Source organism: Rhipicephalus sanguineus, chromosome 8 (genome assembly GCF_013339695.2).
Source record: "Rhipicephalus sanguineus isolate Rsan-2018 chromosome 8, BIME_Rsan_1.4, whole genome shotgun sequence".
Classification (NCBI taxonomy): domain Eukaryota; kingdom Metazoa; phylum Arthropoda; class Arachnida; order Ixodida; family Ixodidae; genus Rhipicephalus; species Rhipicephalus sanguineus.
The window spans coordinates 84,632,191-84,651,863 of record NC_051183.1 but is presented as its reverse complement, the minus strand read 5'-3'; positions in this window follow the sequence as shown (position 1 = coordinate 84,651,863).

Here is a 19,673-nt window from a genome sequence, read left to right as displayed (position 1 = left end):
AAGCTTACCAAGTTTCTAAGAAGACGCAGGGTACCCGCGGTCGAGATTTCAGAATGGTACAAGTTCCGACCAATCTGTGAACATGAATTTTCGAAAGGTATTCATCATAAACATAAGCAGGTGCTAAGGAGACATCGGCAAAAGACTACACCATATAAATCCCAAAAGCGTTTTTGTTTTTATTGATGAACGGTGTCCACATAGCCCAATTCACTGCCTTGCACTATCAGTCCTTAGTTGACTTTTGCCAAAGTAGTGACCTGAATAATAAGCAATGATAAAGCAAGAAAATATGGAAGGCCAATACATATTGAATAGATTAATGAAAGGAGCATTCCTCTCGAGATTTTATGTTGCGGTCGCCTAAGGATGGTGATTAGTTAAGAAGTGAGCCGGTCCTAAAGGGAGCTCTTGAAATCAACGCTAATAAGGTACCGACTTGACATTCAAGTATTTCTTTCGAAGTAAGCGATGTTATGAATATTCGCTGTGATTTACCTCCGCACAAGACAGCGACAATTGATATCAAAGTTCGCTGGCTGTAGAGGATGTTCCGAAAAACAAGAAAGTTTTGCAGAAGGATGATTTCAGTCATGTTCTTAAAGGTAATCTTGTAATGTGCCAACTTGTAACATTGCAGGGCGGTCACAGAGACGTCGAAGTAGCCATACATAACACAATCTACCCAGGGAGTTTTACTGCATTAGTGAAGTCTCCTTCTCCGTCGTTTGGCTGTACGTATATTTACGTTCTTGTGCTCATCTTCTGTCTCACTTTAGAGTTGTTGATGTCTAGTTTAGCATGTAAATTGCAGTCAAAGCCGGGAACTTTTTCACATTGTACTGCTGCTTGACATGTGACGCACTCAACACGTAAATTATGTACTAAGTAATGTTTGCAACGAGGAATGTTTCAAAAATGAGCAGAAGCTATCTAGACATCGCGTAAGAGTTAATGCTTGAGCCAGTGTATTCCTGCCGCCACAGGTTTGATGACATAGCGGCGGCGTTTTGTTGCAGCCTGCCGTCGCTTTCCTTCGACCTCTTCTGTGCGCGGCGCTCTCTAGGAACCCAATTCAGACACATACAAAGAATGATTTCTGGTATTTATGTGTATAGTCGAATACGACTGATGTCACTGCCATGCGATCGTAATTGTCCAAGTGCTTTGACTCGGCGCCCACATTGCAAGACCGCTTTTGCTGTTTGCGCTGCGCCCAAGTGCGATACTCGCTCTTCATGCCGCTGGCGAGTGTTTGAATTTACTCTAGGGATAAGGCTGTTCCGTTCGAAGTTGGGTTTTATCGCTAAATGTGTTTAATATCGGAATGTTGTAGCTTGTTTCTCATTTTTTTTAGCGCCGCAATACTTTTCGCATGGATGCCAGATACAGACCCAGAAGGAGCGGAACACGTAGAAGAAGCAACAATTATCTGCAGTCAGAGCATCTGCATACTGCAGCCTTGTAGAGATATTGCATTGTATATTTGTACACATGTCAATTTCTGTACTCTAGAGATGATTAATATTCAGCATTTCTGTGTTGGATGGTATGTATAATTTGTGGAGTTTAAAAAGTATTCCTATCTTCGTAAATACTAACAATGCAGGCTACACTTGATAAATTCAGTGAAGAGTGGGACCATTATTGTAGAGGCTAGAGGGACAGGGGAGAGGAAGGTGGAGGAAGAAGAGCCAGAATAGAACAACCGGCTCGCAGCAAGGGTGCTGTCTTTGAGTCGTTCCATTATACAGGAAAATTACTCGGAGAACAAGCATGAGCTGGAGCGCATACGGTTGTCATTCCTAAATTATGACAGGCAATTTACCACTCCCCATAAAACGAAAAGTGCGCAGTCATTGGATTTTGTCATAACTTGAAGATGGGGCTGAAACTTTGGGGATAACAAAAAAAAAACTAGAGAAATAAGTTAACGACCACGCAGTGTGGGATGACGCTGAAAATTATAGGTATAAAATTAACAGATCGGAAGAAAGCAGAGTGGAGCAGAGAAAAAACTGGGATAGCCGATGTTGTGCTGGGCATAAAGTGAAAAAATACAAGAAAAAACACATGAGGAAGGGGATACCAGACACAGACAGCGAAAAGTGACCGTCCTTGTGTACCCTGCTGGATGTGTTCCTTTGCCGCTGTTCAAAAAATGACAAAGAAATAGACCGGGTCTAGCCGCGGAATGCGCAGGACGAAAAAACGGTGCTCAGTTAGGGAAACAAAATGGATACTTAGAGATGGGAAACGCATTTGACGACCGAGCGTTACGTATGGTGACGTAATAAGGGTATTCGCAGATGTAAAACAGAGTAGCCCGCAGCCGTGCAGCGCCTAACAGAGTACCACAGCGACAGCGTACAAGCGATGGTCCTCAAACTTAAAAAAAGTGAAGCATAATGCTCTCATGGTGACCGGACCTTCTCTGAAAGACTGTTCAAACATGCGAAATTTTCATCTGAATTTGGGCAACACGTTTGCCAGTTTGCATGTCTGCATGCAGAATGTTCACTTTAAGTTTCACGAGTTCAATTTCTCTGACTGGAACGTTCATGCTTTTATTTTCTATGCTGTCATCTCTAACAGGTGTTCCTCATCAGAGCAAGAGAAAGAATGGAGCATTTTGTAAAGAGAATATACCAATGACAGAAGTAACAGAGCTCAGTTTCAGCTTGTATATCCGAGTGCTCACTTTCCTGAACCACATCTTGTCTTTACAGCACAATAAAAAAATAAAGGTACAAATTGAAGCTTTTGTAATGATAAAAGCATGCAACTTCTACTCGCCTATCCCTAGCGGTCGCCATTATATGAAACAGCATGAAAAGAAATTTTTTAAAGCATCAAATGAAAGAAAGAACAAACGCAACTTAGCTTTCAGAGAAAAAACTTGTATCGGTTGCTAGTTGCTTGTTTTATTTACCCAATTAAAACCAGTACTTCGTCATATTGTCGCAGTGAAGGAGCCGACTGGAGAACCGAAAGCGAGGAGAGGAAAGTTAATGATCGTCGGCTAGCGACTGCGATTATCATGATTCAAAAGTGCAATCCTTTGCGCTAGTTGTGCCACTTGATAATGTGGAACATTTTCAGGTCACCTCAGCATCGCAAAATACGTGTGGAGGCGTGAGGTTGTCAAGTACTCTACTCCGCAGAGGGCGCCGCGTGAGCTATATTCCAATGTCAAATGGTGCGCGCACAAACTAACATTAGCGGCGCAGCCCATTAACTCCGTTGTGTTGAATCAACCTATAGAGAACCGGGGTCTATCTTTAGCACGAGTCATGCGAATTCTGAAGACTTATCCTTTGCTGATACGAGTGAGTTTGCGATCACGACTGGTGGGACGCAACGCGAGTGTTGGCCAATGTTATATTTTATCTTCAAGGTACAGCACGACTCTAGTTTGACAAGCCCTGAGTTCATATAACGATAGTGCACGTATGTGAGAAAAACCTAAAAAATATTGGCAGATCCCACGCAATGTGGGAATCGATGTAATGCGAAGCAGCCAGCAAAGAGCTGTATACACCGTCTTGTTTGTCATTGAGGCTAATGAAGTCATTCATGCTGTGACATCTAGTTCGCTATATATCGCGAGAGAGATGTCATACACGCATGAGTGTACAATCTGGTATATGCCATGCTAATGAAACATATATTCTGCTACATATATACGATGCGCGACCTGCTATTTATGTTCGTCACGTACTCCTGTCATGCCATACCAATTTAGGCATATACCCACTCAACAAAATGGCCGTGAGTGCACCATGAGCGTGGCACGTATGTCATGCGGTACATGACATACGTGTCATGGTTTTCATCTTAACTCCTGTTATTTGTGTTCGTCACACAGTCACGTCTCGAGATACAAATTTTGGTGTATATCAAGCTAGCGAAACGGACGCCAGCGCACCATGAGCGTGGTACGTAAGTCTGAAATGGCCCGATTTGGCCATTCGCCTACGCTCCCTGCCTAGCGGCACACATGAAATAGTTGTACGTCATCATCATCATCAGCCTGTCTACACCCACTGCAGGGCAAAGGCCTCTCCCATGTTCCGCCAATTAACCCAGTCCTGCGCTTTCTGCTGCCACGTTCTACCTACAAACTTCTTAATCTCATATACCCACCTAATTATCTGTCTCCCCCTCACGCGTTTACCATCTCTTGGAATCCAGTCAGTTACCCTTAATGACCACCGGTTATCCTGCCCACATGCTACGGGGCCGGCCCATATTCATTTCTTCTTCTTGATTTCAACTATGATATCCTTAACCCCCGTTTGTTCCCTGACTCACTCTGCTCTCTTCCTGTCCCTTAAGGTTACACCTATCATTTTCATTTCCATTGCTCGCTGCGTCGTCCTCAATTTAAGTTGAACCCTCTTTGTAAGTCTCCTGGTTCCTGCTCCCTAGGCAAGTACCGGTAAGATGCAGCTGTTATATACCTTCCTCTTGAGGGATAGTGGTAGACTACCATTTATGATTTGATAATGCTTGCCGAATCCCATCCTTATTCTTCTAGTTATTTGACTCTCATAGTTCGGCTCCGCGGTTACTACCTGTCCTAAGTAGACGTACTCCTTTACAACTTCCAGTGTGTCGCCCCCTATCGCAAAGCGCTGTTCTCTGCCAAGATTGTTCCACATTACTTTAGTTTTCTGCATATTAATTTTCAGACCTACTCTTCTACTTTCCTTATCCAGTTCAGAAATCATGAGCTGTAATTCGTCTCCCGCGTTACTCATCAATGCAATGACATCAGCGAATCGCAGGTTACTGAGATACTCTCCATTAACTCTTATCCCTAATTCTTCCCAATCTAGGGCCCTGAAAACCTCCTGTACACACGCGGTGAATAGCATTGGAGAGATTGTGTCTCCCTGTCGTACGCCCTTCTTTATTGGGATTCTGTCGCTTTCTTTATGGAGGACTATGGTGGCTGCGGATCAGCTGTAGATTTCTTCTATTATGTTTATATAGGCTTCGTCGATGCCCTGATTCCGCAGTGCCTGCATGACTGCTGATGTCTCCACTGAATCAAATGCCTTCTCGTAATCTATGAAGGCTACGTATAGGGGTTGGTTGTATTCCGCGCATTTTTCTATCACCTGATTGATAGCATGAATACGGTCTATTGTTGAGAAGCCTGTACAAAATCCTGCCTGGTCCTTTGGTTGATTGAATTCTAATGTCGTATTAATTCTGTTAGCAATTACTTTTGTATATAGCTTGTAGACAACAGACAGTAAGCTGATAGGCCTGTAATTTTTCAGGTCCTTGACGTCCCCTTTCTTATGGATCAAGATGATGTCGGCATTCTTCCAAGATTCTGGTATCTTTGCCGTCGAGATACACTTCGTATACAGGGTGGTCAGTTTTTCTAACATAATCTCTCCACCTCTTTCAACAGGTCTGATGTTACCTGATCCTCACCAGCGGCTTTGCATCTTTGCATTCCTTTTAGGGCTTTCTTTACTTCTGTCAATACTGGCGGGGTGTCAGATTCCTCTGGGCTATTACTGCTTCTTACGTTGTCATCTTGACTGTCTCGGCTGCTGTACAGATCTTTGTAGAACTCTTGCGCTACCTCAACTATTCTATCCATATTGGTTGTGACCTTGCCTTCCTTGTCGTTTAATGCATACATCTGATTTTTGCCTATGCACAGTTTTGTCTTCATAGCTTTGAGGCTTCTTCCGTTCTTTAGAGCATGCTCAATACTCTCCATATTATACTTTCTTAGGTCGGCTACTTTACGCCTATTGATTAATTTCGAAAGCTCCGCCAGCTCTATTTTGTCTGTTGCATTTGAGGCTCTCATGACTTGACGTTTCTTAATGAGGTTTTTCGTCTCTTGGGATAGCTTACCAGTGTCCTGTCTAACGACTGTACCCCCGACTTCCACTACACACTCCTTAATGATACTAGTCAGATTATCATTCATTCGTTGCGTTCAGTTGCAAGTGTAGCAGAATAATTTATTGCTGACAGTGTTGCTGCAGCAAGTTGCATTGATTATCGCAACGCTCTCAAGGTGAATATCGCAACGGCCGTCCAATGCATTATATGAAAGCACGGGGGATTCCTGAAGGGAAGGTGAAATTTGCTTTAAGGTTTAAAACACTTTGCCAAGCATATGCGAACACCCTCTGAACGTTAGATGTTTTACTTTTCGTATTCGTAGGTCATGCAATTCGCAGTTGAAAGAATGATGTAGGGAGTTCTGCCTTTCTTGTTTGGAGGCAATCATGGTATTGTAGACTTCGCGACTATGCCTCAATAACGCATTATTTTATACATGAGCAGACATGTGAAACAAGCATACCTACTTTTGTCATAAGGTTTTGACGCATAAGCTCCTAGAACACCATAAAATTACCCCGGAGAAGTTTTCGCAGCCTTTGACAGAGGAAGGCCCTTTTTTATATGAGCATTACACAGATGCGGTCGCAGTCATTAAAGCGGAACGTGTTGAGTGCTTAAGGGCAATGGGCATCACGTATAGCTATTTCTGGAGCAAATATATTTCACAATGAAATATAAACTTGCGGTTCCCTCGGAAAATTTATTCCTCCCCCCCCCCCCAAAAAAAAAAGAGAAACCGGAATGTTACGTCCCCGTCACACCAATTTACTTAAATATTTCGGAGGGCGTGTATATTGCTACGGCGTATCGTTGCAGTCAAGTTTGCACAAAGACGGTATCGTTCCAGTTATTTTTATCCATTGCGAAATCTTTCTCGTCGCAATTCACACGTAAATGTTCAGGCCGATATGGCAAGTGCGTGGCTCTCAAAGGAAGCTGTATAGAACGCCTTTGCCTTGTGTTAAGACGTGCAAAGACACGAGACAAAGAGAAGATACTAGCAAAAAGAAAGGAATCGGTTAGTATTGTCCACGATAACAGATAGAAACTTGCAATCGGAAAGGAATTGTTAAAGGCATTTGAAGCAGCAAAATATGGCGCAGGTTAGTCGCTTGAATATTTTAGTTGTACTCGCCATATTTAGTATTTTGTCGATGCTCCGACACCCGTACTCGCAGGAAGGGGACGCCATAATCAAGGAACGTATAATGTGGGATATACTCCACTAGGGGATACAGGTACCGTAACATCGCTTATTCTGAGTACCTTTTGCCACGTATTGGGGCCTGGCATTGTAAACCTAAGGAGGAGCTTGATGTAACTTTTCAGTAGCAGTTATTTTCTTCCTGCGTGCAAAATGAATCCTAACATGAACAAAACCCTAATATACTAATGAGACGTAATTTATAATAGCGTTATCTGTACGTGGTGCATGCCATTACTCGGCTGTCTTACTTCGAGTCACACCAAGCGACCAATTGACGCCAGGTGACCATGAATTGCGCCAACATGTGGGTTTCGATCCGTGAGCTCTATCCATCTATTCGACAGTCCATCCCTTAGCTATGTCTCTCCTGGGCTTCCTTATAATGCTAATAATACTGAGAACGGATAAAACAGTAGACATTTGTAAGGAAGTTTCAAGAGCAACATTTTCGAGCGGGGTCGTATGGAAATATGCGACAAAAGGACCGTTTATTATTTAGTAATTTAAAATAAAATCAAACAATTGTTGGAGCCTGCTAAGCAACAAAACTGCGCAAATTATTTGATGCATGCTAGCCGCATGAAACAGGGAATGATTGAACGTGGGACAATCACATTGAAAATTAATGACAAAGACAGCAGTATGCAATGTATGCATGCATCTAGTGTGGAGTGCAGTGCCGGCTGAGAGAAAAGGTACATCATTGTGGATCATTTTGAAGGTATACCACCGTGTTCAGTTTGGTCAAATAATAAATCGGCTTGTCTTTCCACCCAGGCGACGAAGTGCTCCACTGGACCCCTGTTCGCACACCGGGGCTCTGTGAAAAATTCGTTCACAGATACCTGGGCCCTTACACCGTGCTTGAACGAACGTCTGCGGTGAATTATCGCGTCGCTCCTGTTAGTTCGGCTTCGGACCGCCGCTGTCGCGGCGCCGAGATCATCCATGTGTCTCGCCTGAAGCCCTATATCCGGCGTTCGTACCCTTCCTAAATGGACGTCTTGCTGACCGCTTTCGTTAAGGGGAAAAATAGTGTGAGCGCTGATTGTGTCGGTCGTCATCTTCACTTGTGCATACAAATCATCGTGATCATCATCGTGTTGGATCGCCGGTGTTCGGTGTTTGGTTCGCGCGCCTTTGCTGTAAACACAACAATCGTTCCGACGTACCTGACGTCGTCTCACAATATATATATATATATATATATATATATATATATTATATATATATATATATATATAATATATATATATATATAATATATATATATATAATATATATAATATATATATATATATATATATATATATATATATATATATATATATATATATATATATATATATATATATATATATATATAATATATATATATATATATATATATATATATATATTATTACGCCGTGTATGTGCCGGACTAGGAAGACGAAGAAGTGTGTGGTGGTGGAAAAGAAGAAGATCTCTCGGCAGCTTCGTCCTGTGCGGTCTTGCCGTCCAAGCCTTCTGTAAATAAACCCAAACCCTTACTGTGGACGTAACAGAGTGGTGGAGGTGCTGGGTAAGACAACCAACGACGGAAACGCTACCCTTCGGACTTCGCCGAAGTCGTCGCCTCGCCGGCCTGCCTCCTTCCATGCCCATCATGCCTGACGACACAGACACTCGGGAACCAGCCTCCAGCAGTTCTTGGCCGCATCACAAAGAGCCACGACCCTTCTCCGGGAAGGCTAACGAAGACGTGGACGCATGGCTCAAGCACTACAAGCGGGTAAGCCACTACAACAGATGGGATGCTGCCTCCCAGCTATCTCACGTGGTTTTTTACCTTACCGATGTTGCACTCGTCTGGTACGAGAACCATGAAGACCTACTGACGTCGTGGGAACGCTTTGTTGAGGAGATCACGAAGTGTTTCAGTAACACAGCTGCGAAAAAGAAACTTGCTGAGCAGACTCTTGCACAAAGGGCTCAGTTACCCGGAGAGACATGTACAATGTATACAGAGGAGATGTTGAGGCTCTGCAGGCAAGCAGATGCCAGCATGTCCGAAGAAGACAAGGTGGGACATTTATTGAAAGGCATTGCAGAGGATGTCTACAACTTTCTCATCAGCAAAGAAAGCCTAACTTCAGTGTCAGATGTCATTCGCCACTGTCGGACGTTTGAGGCATTGAAGCAGCGCAGAATAACGCCGAAGTTTGGTCGTCTGGCCAATGTCACTACGGTGGCCAGTGTAGAAACTACACCAACTGTTGACCTCGCTACAACCATCCGTCAGATCGTCCGGGAAGAGCTTTGCAAACATGAAAGCATGACGCGTGAAGTGGCCGGCACCTCTCGATGCTATTTCCCGCAAGATGTGGCTACCCCGCAGCATGGGGATTTCGAGGATCCGTCCGTCAACGCAGCGGAGGTTGCGGAATCCCGGCCTATCCATCGCTCAAGCACGACTTACTACCAGAGATCACTGTACCCTCAGCGCTTCCGCACCGAACGCCCATACCGCCGACCAACGAACGATTATGTGGAACGTCGCACTTACACAAATGATCACGTCAACGTGCCGGGACACGTCGAAGGGCAGCGACGACTGCGCCCAGCTCCCGTCTGCTACAACTGTGGTGTGACCGGTCACATATCAAGGTACTGCGATCGCTCGCGAATACCACGCTATGAACGGCCGCCACCCTGGACGCAGCAGCCTGGTGTCCCACCTTTTGAGGAATGCTGGACCACCCAACCACGACCCAAGAGCAGCTTTTGGCAGGGACCCTTTCGCAGCCGCTCTCCTGCCTCCGACCGAAGTGTGACACCACCTCCAGCACCTTGACTGCGCCGGTCTCCGTCGCCCCGTCGCCACTCCTCGTCACCACATCAGGAAAACTAGACAGCGCGGCCGATGGGGGTGAGGTCGCTGGTGACTTGCTGCAAGAAGAGATACCTCCACCGGTGTTTATGTTTAAGAACAAAGTGCACGTTTTTGTTGATGGTGTAGATACAATGGCCTTGGTGGACACTGGTGCGACCGTGTCGATCATGAGTGCTGCATTCAAAGGTCGGTTGGGACGCAAAGTGATGTTTTTGTGGGAGAAAGCGACAACATTCTGTGGCGTGGGTGGCAACTCATTGTGTCCGATTGGTGTTTGTACTGCGGCAGTGTCGCTGAGTGATCAAGTGTTTGCGACAGAATTCACTATTCTTCCACGGAGCACGCACGACATAATTCTGGGCATTGATTTCCTGCGAATGTGTGGAGCCACTGTTGATTGTAGAAACGGCGAGGTGTTCATAAGTGACACTGTTCCTGATGGACTTGTGGAGAATTCGGGCAGGGAACACGGTGCACTCCGAGTCCACGAAGATACCGTTGTCCCGGCATTCTGTGCTGTATGCGTTCCCGTAATTCCTTCGCCTATTTACGACAACGATACCAGCTTCGACGCGATGGTGGAACCTTTCCATTTAAGTTGCATTAAGAAGAACGCGTTGGTACCACATTGCATAGTTTCAGTAAGGAAAGGATGTACGGAACTTTGGACCATAAATTGTTCAAATGAACCAGTGCTGCTACCAGGAGGACTTAAGCTCGCTTCATTCAAAGAATACTCGCCGACGACAGTAGCTGTCCTCAGTAACGTTCGACGTGATGACCAAGTGAACGCTTGCTCAGACGATTCGAAAATTTCGCCTATGGTCGACAAGTCACTGCCTCCAGACAAGCGCCGTACACTTCTAGACGTTCTGCTAAAGTACTTGCCGGTTTTCGATTTTTCCCAGAGTGACCATGCGCCTTCGATCCCCGCGTCTCGTACACGCCACAGGATAAATACAGGAACAGCACAGCCAATCCGGCAAAAACCGTACCGAGTATCGCCGTCCGAGCGCAAGATAATAGACGATCAAGTGCGTGAAATGCTACAGAAGGGCGTCATCCAAGAATCATCGAGTCCTTGGGCAGCTCCAGTGATTCTTGTGAAAAAGAAGGACGGTACCTGGAGATTCTGTGTCGACTATCGCCGTTTGAATACCGTCACCAAGAAAGATGTTTACCCTCTCCCACGAATTGATGACGCCTTGGACTGTCTACATTCGGCGTCCTACTTTTCGTCTATAGATTTACGCTCCGGCTACTGGCAGATTCCTATGCATCCAATGGACAAGGAAAAAACTGCTTTCATAACCCCGGACGGACTCTATGAATTTAACGTGATGCCGTTTGGGTTATGTAACGCTCCCGCCACATTCGAAAGGTTCATGGATACTATTCTGCGGGGCCTAAAATGGAACATCTGTATGTGTTATCTCGATGACATTGTTATTTTCGGGCGCACATTTCATGAACATAACGAACGAGTGGACGTCGTTCTGGAATGTATTAGAAACGCTGGCCTGGTTCTTAATGCAAAGAAGTGCCGTTTCGGCGAGCGACAAACCTTGGTACTTGGACATCTCGTCAACAAAGATGGCATCAGGCCTGACCCAAACAAGACAGCGGCCGTGAAAGCGTTTAAACCACCTCGCTCAACGAAGGAGCTTCGTAGCTTCTTAGGCCTGTGCTCGTATTTTCGCCGATTTATTCCTGCCTTTGCGGACGTTGCCTTTCCCTTGACCAGCCTGCTTCGTCAAGGTGCTAGTTTTGAATGGACACACGACTGCGAGACTTCCTTCAACCAACTGAAGTTCCTACTCACGTCGCAGCCTATTCTCCGACACTTTGATCCGTCTGCGGCGACTGAAGTTCATACTGACGCCAGCGGAATTGGCATAGGTGCAGTTCTAGTACAGCGCTGCAATGAAAAGGAACACGTCATTGCATATGCCAGTAGAACTTTAAGTAAGCCGGAACGCAATTACACAGTGCCTGAGCAAGAATGTCTGGCACTCGTCTTCGCTGTACAGCGATTCCGCTCATACATGTACGGTCGTCCCTTCCAAGTGGTCACGGATCATCATTCCTTGTGCTGGCTTGTAAGCCTTCGCGATCCATCCGGCCGTCTTGCACGCTGGGCCCTACGCTTGCAAGAGTACGACTTTACGGTATTGTACAAGAGCGGCAGGAAACACGCTGACGCTGATTGCCTTTCGCGGATGCCGCTTGATACGACAGTTTGCGATGCCGACAATTTCGATCACCTCATTGCGTCAGTGACACCACTGGTTCCGGACAAGGCCACATTTGAAATTGAGCAGCGGAAGGACGTCAGTTTGGAGCCGTTATTTGCTGACGCACGAGCATCCACTTCGGAAGGCCGCTTTTGCGTTCGTGAAGGACTGCTTTACAAGAAGACCTTCTCGGCCACGGGCTCCCGCTTCCTGCTGGTGGTTCCAGCTACGCTACGTTCCTCTATTCTGCACGCCATGCACGACGACGCAACTTCGGGTCATATGGGAATGACCCGAACACTCCATCGTACGCAGGAGCGCTTTTACTGGCCACGCATGCGCCAGTCAGTTGAGCAGTACGTGGCCGGTTGTACCCAATGCCAGGCGCACAAATCAATCACGACAGCTCCAGCCGGACTCCTACAGCCTGTGACACCTCCCAGTGCTCCATTTGAGCAAGTTGGCATTGACCTCGTGGGCCCTTTTCCGTGCTCAGCGAAAGGCAACAGATGGATTGTAGTGTGCGCCGATTATCTTACCCGCTACTGCGAGACGGCCGCCCTGCCATCTGCGACTGCTGGGCAAGTCTCCTCCTTCCTTCTGCACTCGATTATACTGCGCCACGGACCTCCTCGCGTCATCATAAGTGACCGCGGACGTCAGTTTACGGCAGACGTTGTCGAGGAACTCCTCCGTATGTGTGGCTCAGAACTTCGACATTCGACGCCTTACCATCCACAGACGAATGGCCTTACCGAACGAACAAACCGGACACTGGTGAATATGTTGTCAATGTACGTGGCGTCCAACCATAAGAACTGGGACGACGTTTTACCGTTCATCACGTATGCCTTCAATACTGCCCAACACGAGACCACCAGCTACAGCCCTTTCTTTCTTCTTTATGTTCGACCCCCTCGTTATACCCTCGATACTATCTTTTCGTTCACTGATAATGACGATCCTCCTTTAGCCGCAACTCTCTGTCTCGCTGAAGAAGCTCGCCGTCTTGCCCGCCTGCGTACCATAGCATCACAAGACCGATCGAAGCTCCGCTATGACAGCAAGCACCGGCTCGTCACTTATGAACCGGGAGACCTCGTGCTCGTATGGAAGCCTTTGCGCAAGCGTGGCTTGTGCCAAAAACTCCTCGCAAACTACGACGGCCCATTCGTTGTCCTTGAGCGCCTCAGTGCAGTGGACTATAGAATAGCCCGACTGACAGCTAGTGGGAGACGATCTACAAAGACTGAGGTCACCCATGTGGCTCGCCTCAAACCTTTTAGTCGGCGGGATGATGCCTAAAACGCGCGGTGCGCTTCGTCTGCGAAGGGGGAAATATTACGCCGTGTATGTGCCGGACTAGGAAGACGAAGAAGTGTGTGGTGGTGGAAAAGAAGATCTCTCGGCAGCTTCGTCCTGTGCGGTCTTGCCGTCCAAGCCTTCTGTAAATAAACCCCAAACCCTTACTGTGGACGTAACAATATATATATATATATATATACTTATACATATACGGTGCATGACGGCGGTGGCAAAAACCAGCCGCGACTGTGCATATATTTGCTATCGCAAAAATGACACTTCTGCCGGTTTTATTGGCGTAGAGCGCTATGCTTTCCCATCATGGCGAAGAGTGCGGTGACAAGCGTACCGTACACATTCTGCCGGTCGCGCGCACATCCTCTTTCTCGTCTTCTTCCATGCGCCACGGCCAACAGTGTGACTTGCACAGTTCCAGAGGACAAGTTGAACCGGTATTGTCAGTTCCGTGCCGACCGCCAGCCTGACATTGCGTGCTCTGATGTGCCCGTCGTTCCCCTTTTTGATTTCAACAATTCTAGCTAATTTCCAAAACGTAATGGGCATTTTGTTATATAATAAGAACAAGGTCAAATATTTGCCGAGCTTCTGTGACCTGCTGTGCGCGCTTAGTGTAAAATGCATTCCTTATTCCAGCGTTGCCAAGTGTCATTTAGTTTTTGTTGTCTGCATTTCCAAGCGCGCAGCGTGTCTGCGCGACCTCCCGAGTTTTCGGTACTTTGTGCTTGCGGAAGGGCCGTGAGACGTCTACCTGGCAAAAAGTGCGAAGGAGTCAGTATTTATGTTTTGCAGTATGATAAGAAATGTATCTGAGAGGTCTTAAATTTTTCACTGCCTCGACCTCTTTCAGTAAAGTGCTAAGCTGCTCGAAGCTGAAGCATCCTTTTCCTAGAGCATTCCTGAGGCATTTCTTAACCGTTCGAGTCATTCGTTCTCTAAAACCTCCCCACCATGAAGCACGATCAGCGCTACACTTTCACGTGATATTAATAGATGCACAAAAGTTATGTACCTGTACATCACGTTGAAGTTGACATGAAAGCTGAAGTTCGCGAGTGGCTGCCAAAAGTGAAAGCATTACCAGAGTAAATTACACTGGGCAAACAACGGTGTTAAATAAAACGACGAAATGCCAATAAAAAAGAATAACAGTCATATCGCTGGCAAGTTCTAAGTGAACTGCTCGCACTACAGCAAGGTAAACACCACAATGAATGTTTTCACAGAGCTGTTTTCCTTCACAAAAATGGACCAGCGAAGTTACGCCCGTGACTTGAAATGGGTGAGACCTCGAGACTCTGTCGACAGGAAGCGGGGCTGTAGGAGCTGAAGCGGCCTTTAAACGAAACCTCACACAAGCACCGCACTGGCGAAGTATATTTTTAACACACTGATGACGATACCCTATCCAAAGCCTCTCAAGAAAGTCGGTGGGCGTGACACCAACACAAGTGTGACAAAGGCGCTGATGTGCACTGTCTACGATGAGGTGCGTGCAACGATGATCTGCGGGTAGCAGTATGGGCATTCTACCTTCTCCGAACTATCTTGGTTGTCTAAGCGAGTCTTGATCCGAATGATGGCCTTGGTATCGGCGAACGAGTGAAGGTCTCGTATGGCCGACGTCTTGTCGAGAGTTTGTCCGTGGTTAGTGCCAAAATCTCATTTCCAAAGCTTTGTGCTCGTAAAGCCCTGATCCGCGTATCCATGCTTCGTTCAGTGTCCTGAGCGGACAGAAGACCTTCTCTTCTCGTGTTAGAACTTGCTTGGCAGTTGCGGCGGAATATCTTCACTTAAGCCGTGATTCGAAGGACCGTCATCCAGCGACTGTATTTCGTGACAGCTAACAGAGGTTCCAGTCCCCTCCTCTGTGCCATCCGTACCTTGTTATGTGCTGGTTTTCTTTCGTCGAGGAGCGTCTCAGGTGAGTTCTCCAAGGTCTCTTCTTGTTTCGGCCACGTTTCTTGAGGCGTAATGGGCCATTCGGGGCCAAGCTATCATAAAGAATTCGTGTAAAGGCTCTGGGCTGACACACCTTTGGTCAGAAAATCACCTGGGTTGACTGTCCCCGCGCAGTGGCCCCAGCGAGTAGCATCGGTGCGCTCTTGAATTTCTATCACTCGGTTGAAACAAAGGATTTGCACTTAGTAGGCGATGATTGAATCTAGTATAGGCAGATTCTGGAATTGGTCCAGCTCAAATATTCATCGCATTTTAGTAGCGTCTCGTGCATAAACTTTGCTATGCGCACCAAGGCAAGCCCCGACGAGTTCAAGACGCGGTAACGTCAGCCTCTTGATGGGAGCAACCCGAGCTTTCGCGAGCAGCTGTAGGGCACATATGCTACCCGATCTATCAACCCGTAAGTGTGCGACGACACCGTATACATGCGGACTTTCGTCAGAGAAGACATGAAGCTGCACGTGAGCTCCGTCCTCATCTCCAAAGTTAAATCTCTCATGTCTTCAACCTCTGTCGAAAACTTGTTCTAATCGTCTTCCAGAGCCTTCGCGAATGGTACATGCCAATCTAGGCCTTGCTTCCATATCTCTTCAAAGATTATTTTTGCTTGGGTAATGATTAGAGACAAAACTCGCAGCGGGTCGAAAATTCTCGATGTCGATTGGAGCACCATTTGCTTTGTGTTCTTTCTGTCCTTGACAATCTCCAATAGTGGGCCAAATTTAACATGAAGTGTGTCTTCCTTCGTATTCCAGTATAGGCCGGGTACCGTTGTTAGTGTATGCTGCATCGTTGATCCTTCTTTTTCCTGCAGTGTCTGTCACAGCCTCTCCTCGTTAGTCGACCATTTCTGCATATTCATGCCTGCTAGTTTCATGATCTCTGTTGTTTGGTCGTACAAGTGGGTGATCTCCTCAGGTGTTGAAGCGCAGAATACCAAATCGTCTACATAGAAGCTTTCCTTCATTTCAACAGCTGTGTCTTGGCATATTGAATTTATGTGGTTGAAGTAATACCGAAGCGTAGCCGATAGGAGAAAGTGACTCGACGTTGTTCCGAGAGGCACCCGAGTCATCCTGATCTCCTCGAGTCGCAGAAGCGGTTTGTTCTTGGTCGGTGCTTCCTCAAACCACAAGAAGAGGAGCGCATCCCTGGCTTCTTCGTTGATGGATAGCTGAAGGGCCGCCTTCTGTACATCCGCTGTAAGCCCGAATGTATACAAGCGAAACCTGATTATCATCTTCAGAAAGTCGGAGTTCAGGTTAGGTCCCTTTTCAAGCCTTTCATTCAGACTGCATGACGCTGTTCCGTGCGACTATGCGTCGAAAATAACATGCAATCTTGTACAAGGCTTAAAGTGAAGGGGGGCCCGGCCCCCCTTCCATTTCTTAAAGAGGGGCTGTATGTGTGTGTGTATGTATGTATATAGGTCGCCGCCCTCTGATGCCCCCCTCCAATGAAGGGATACTTAAGCCCTAGTCTTGTAGTAGTGGACGTCACGCGAACGACGTCATGACGCGGCATGTAATAAACGTTTCCTCGCGATGATTTTACGTTCTTGACCTTTTCCTCATGGCCATGCTTTTCACATTGGCTAATAGCTTTGTCATAGGCTTTAAATTCTTCATCTTTTGACGAAAGCCGTCGAACTAAAGAGTATAGGCATGTAAGCGCAACTTTGCGATTGTCTCTCACATTTGTTCCACCTGGTTTCCAGGGAAGCGATACTTCACAGCGACCATCTAGAAATGGTATGGTTTGATTAAACTTCGTCCTAACTTCTTGCTTGGATGATGGCGTATCCACAATACCAACGGATTCCATTTCCCAGAATCGTTGTAGCCGGAAAGGAAGGGCGTCATTGTCAGATGCGGCAACTCGTAAAACACATATGTGACTGCTCGTCCTCCGATAAAATTTGCCTGTGAACGCCAAGGGTCCTTGAAGAGTCCATCCGATGATCATATTGATCGCTGCCAGAGATCGGTTTACGGTATCCCATTTCACTTCACTTGAATTCGGCATGAGCTTCCACACCTGGTCAGAACGGACCAAAACACTCACTCCAAGTTCACCTGTGGCTCCAGAGAAAACCACTGCGTCTGCTAGTGGTTTGCAGCGGCGTAGCGAGGGGGGGGGCCACACCTGGCCCATGCCCCCCTCCTCGCCGAAATTTTTTTTGCTATGGCATACAGAGCTCAAAATGACACTCGATGTCATTTGCCTGCCCCCCCCGCCCTTCAGATCAAGGAGGTGCCCCCCCCCCCGAAAAAAATTTCTGGCTATGGCCCTGGTGGTTTGCCTTCCGCAACAATGGCACGGAACAACTTATCTTGTGGCACTTCAATAATACATTCGCAGATGCATGGCACGACGATCGCTTCTATCTCTATTGAGATATTCTCGCGCTGGCTGCGAAGTGCAGAGCTCACTACGTTAGCCCGCTGAGTGTGAGCCCACCCGAACGTACTAATCACAAGGTCCATATCTCGAATGACATAAATTAAGATGCTTGCATACACCTTCCCGCAAGATTGTTCTCTGGCTCCCATTGTCCAAAACACCGCGGACATAACAGCAGTGAGTCGTAGTCGTCAGCCAGGCATGGAACGTCTGGAGGAGGACCTCCGTAGCGAGTTGAGGCTGAGTACCGTTCGTTGCAACGTGCATGGCGACATTCGGTGTCTTCCTCGATCCTGCGTAAACTGAGCTCTTGGGAACGTCAGCGTTGGACATCGTGGAATCATGACGATGCTTGCATGCTGCACACACTCCTACCACGGATGTAACATACAAGAAGTTTATTCGTGGTACACTTGAAGCATCCACTATCCTTCCTCAGCATACTGTGCTTGTCTTCGACAGTAGCGTCACTGGTGCATCACTCGGTCTCATGGTCCTTGGCAGCGCAAAAGAAGCATGGTTCTGTTGAGCCTTCTGCCTTATTGTGAAGAACCCTTCTCGTCGGAGTCGAAGTCATATTGACGCTCGAATTTTGTTCAGGACGTGCTTCGCTCAGCCTTGGCCTCCTAGTCAGACCACACTTCTCAATACATTCAAGTTAGACCTGAACAAATTTCAGCAAGCGCTCTAACTGCTGTTCAGCTGAATCCGTGCTGCTGCGTGTGTCTACCGATGGCGTATTCGACAAGGTGCTTCGCTCTTATACTAGACTACTACCATATCTTGGCATTAGTTTTCAGGAGTATTTCACATAGCAGTGAAGCGTAGGATGAAGCGCTCACCACAAGGTTGGTGAGTCCTCTTTGGTTGACTTGAATGTCGTGGAATAACTTCCGCAAGGCTGTAACGTTGTTCGATGATGGCACCGACCCAAGCATGCGTAGGTTTTCCAAGAGTTTCTGCTCAATCAACTTGCGGTTGCCGTAGCCCTGCTTCAATATTCCGAGTGTGTCGTTGTAACTTGATTCCGTTACTTGAATTTTGGCGACGGCTTTAGAAGCAGCGCCGTCAAACAGAGAAACCAGGTAATGGAGGCGGTCTGTGTCAGACAGCCTCGAGTTCCCGTGGAGAGATTGCACAAACATATCTCAGAACGGCTGCCGATGGGTGATCGTTCCGTCGAAACGCACAAGTGCTAACTTCGGCAACCTGGCGCCAAATTCACGCTGTGAACGTGTCGTGCTCGTTGAGGGAGCAGCCGGTCAGTTCCCGTCAGCTGCGGTCGGTGGCTTCATTGTCCGAAGCAAAGAGGAAGTCTTGAGCATGTCATTATTGTGCTCGAGCAAGGTCAAAGCGCTGATAGCAGCTTCCTCGTATTTCATGACGGAATCACAATCTTCTATTACTTGCTCGTCGGTCATGACTGCTTCCAACTCGGCGTTGAGTACTGTCAACTCTGACTTCGTCGCCTTCAGACGGCTATGTAGGACACTAAGGCTAGAAAGGTCGAACCGTCTGGTTTAAGGATCTCGTCCACCTCTTTAATGATCTTCGTGCCTTGCGATCGGCGGGCAGCTTGTTCGTGATGCAGACGGCTTGCTGCAGAGGTCTCTCCCAAAAGAAACCGCAAGTTGCGAATGCGCTGGCTGGCTTCCCGGGTCGTTCGGGGACAAAATACGATGTGGGGAAAAGCCACATCTGCCGGCTTTATTGGAGCAGAGCGCTAAGCCGTCCCAACATGGCGAACAAAGCGGTCACAAGCCTACCGTACACATTCTGCCGGTCG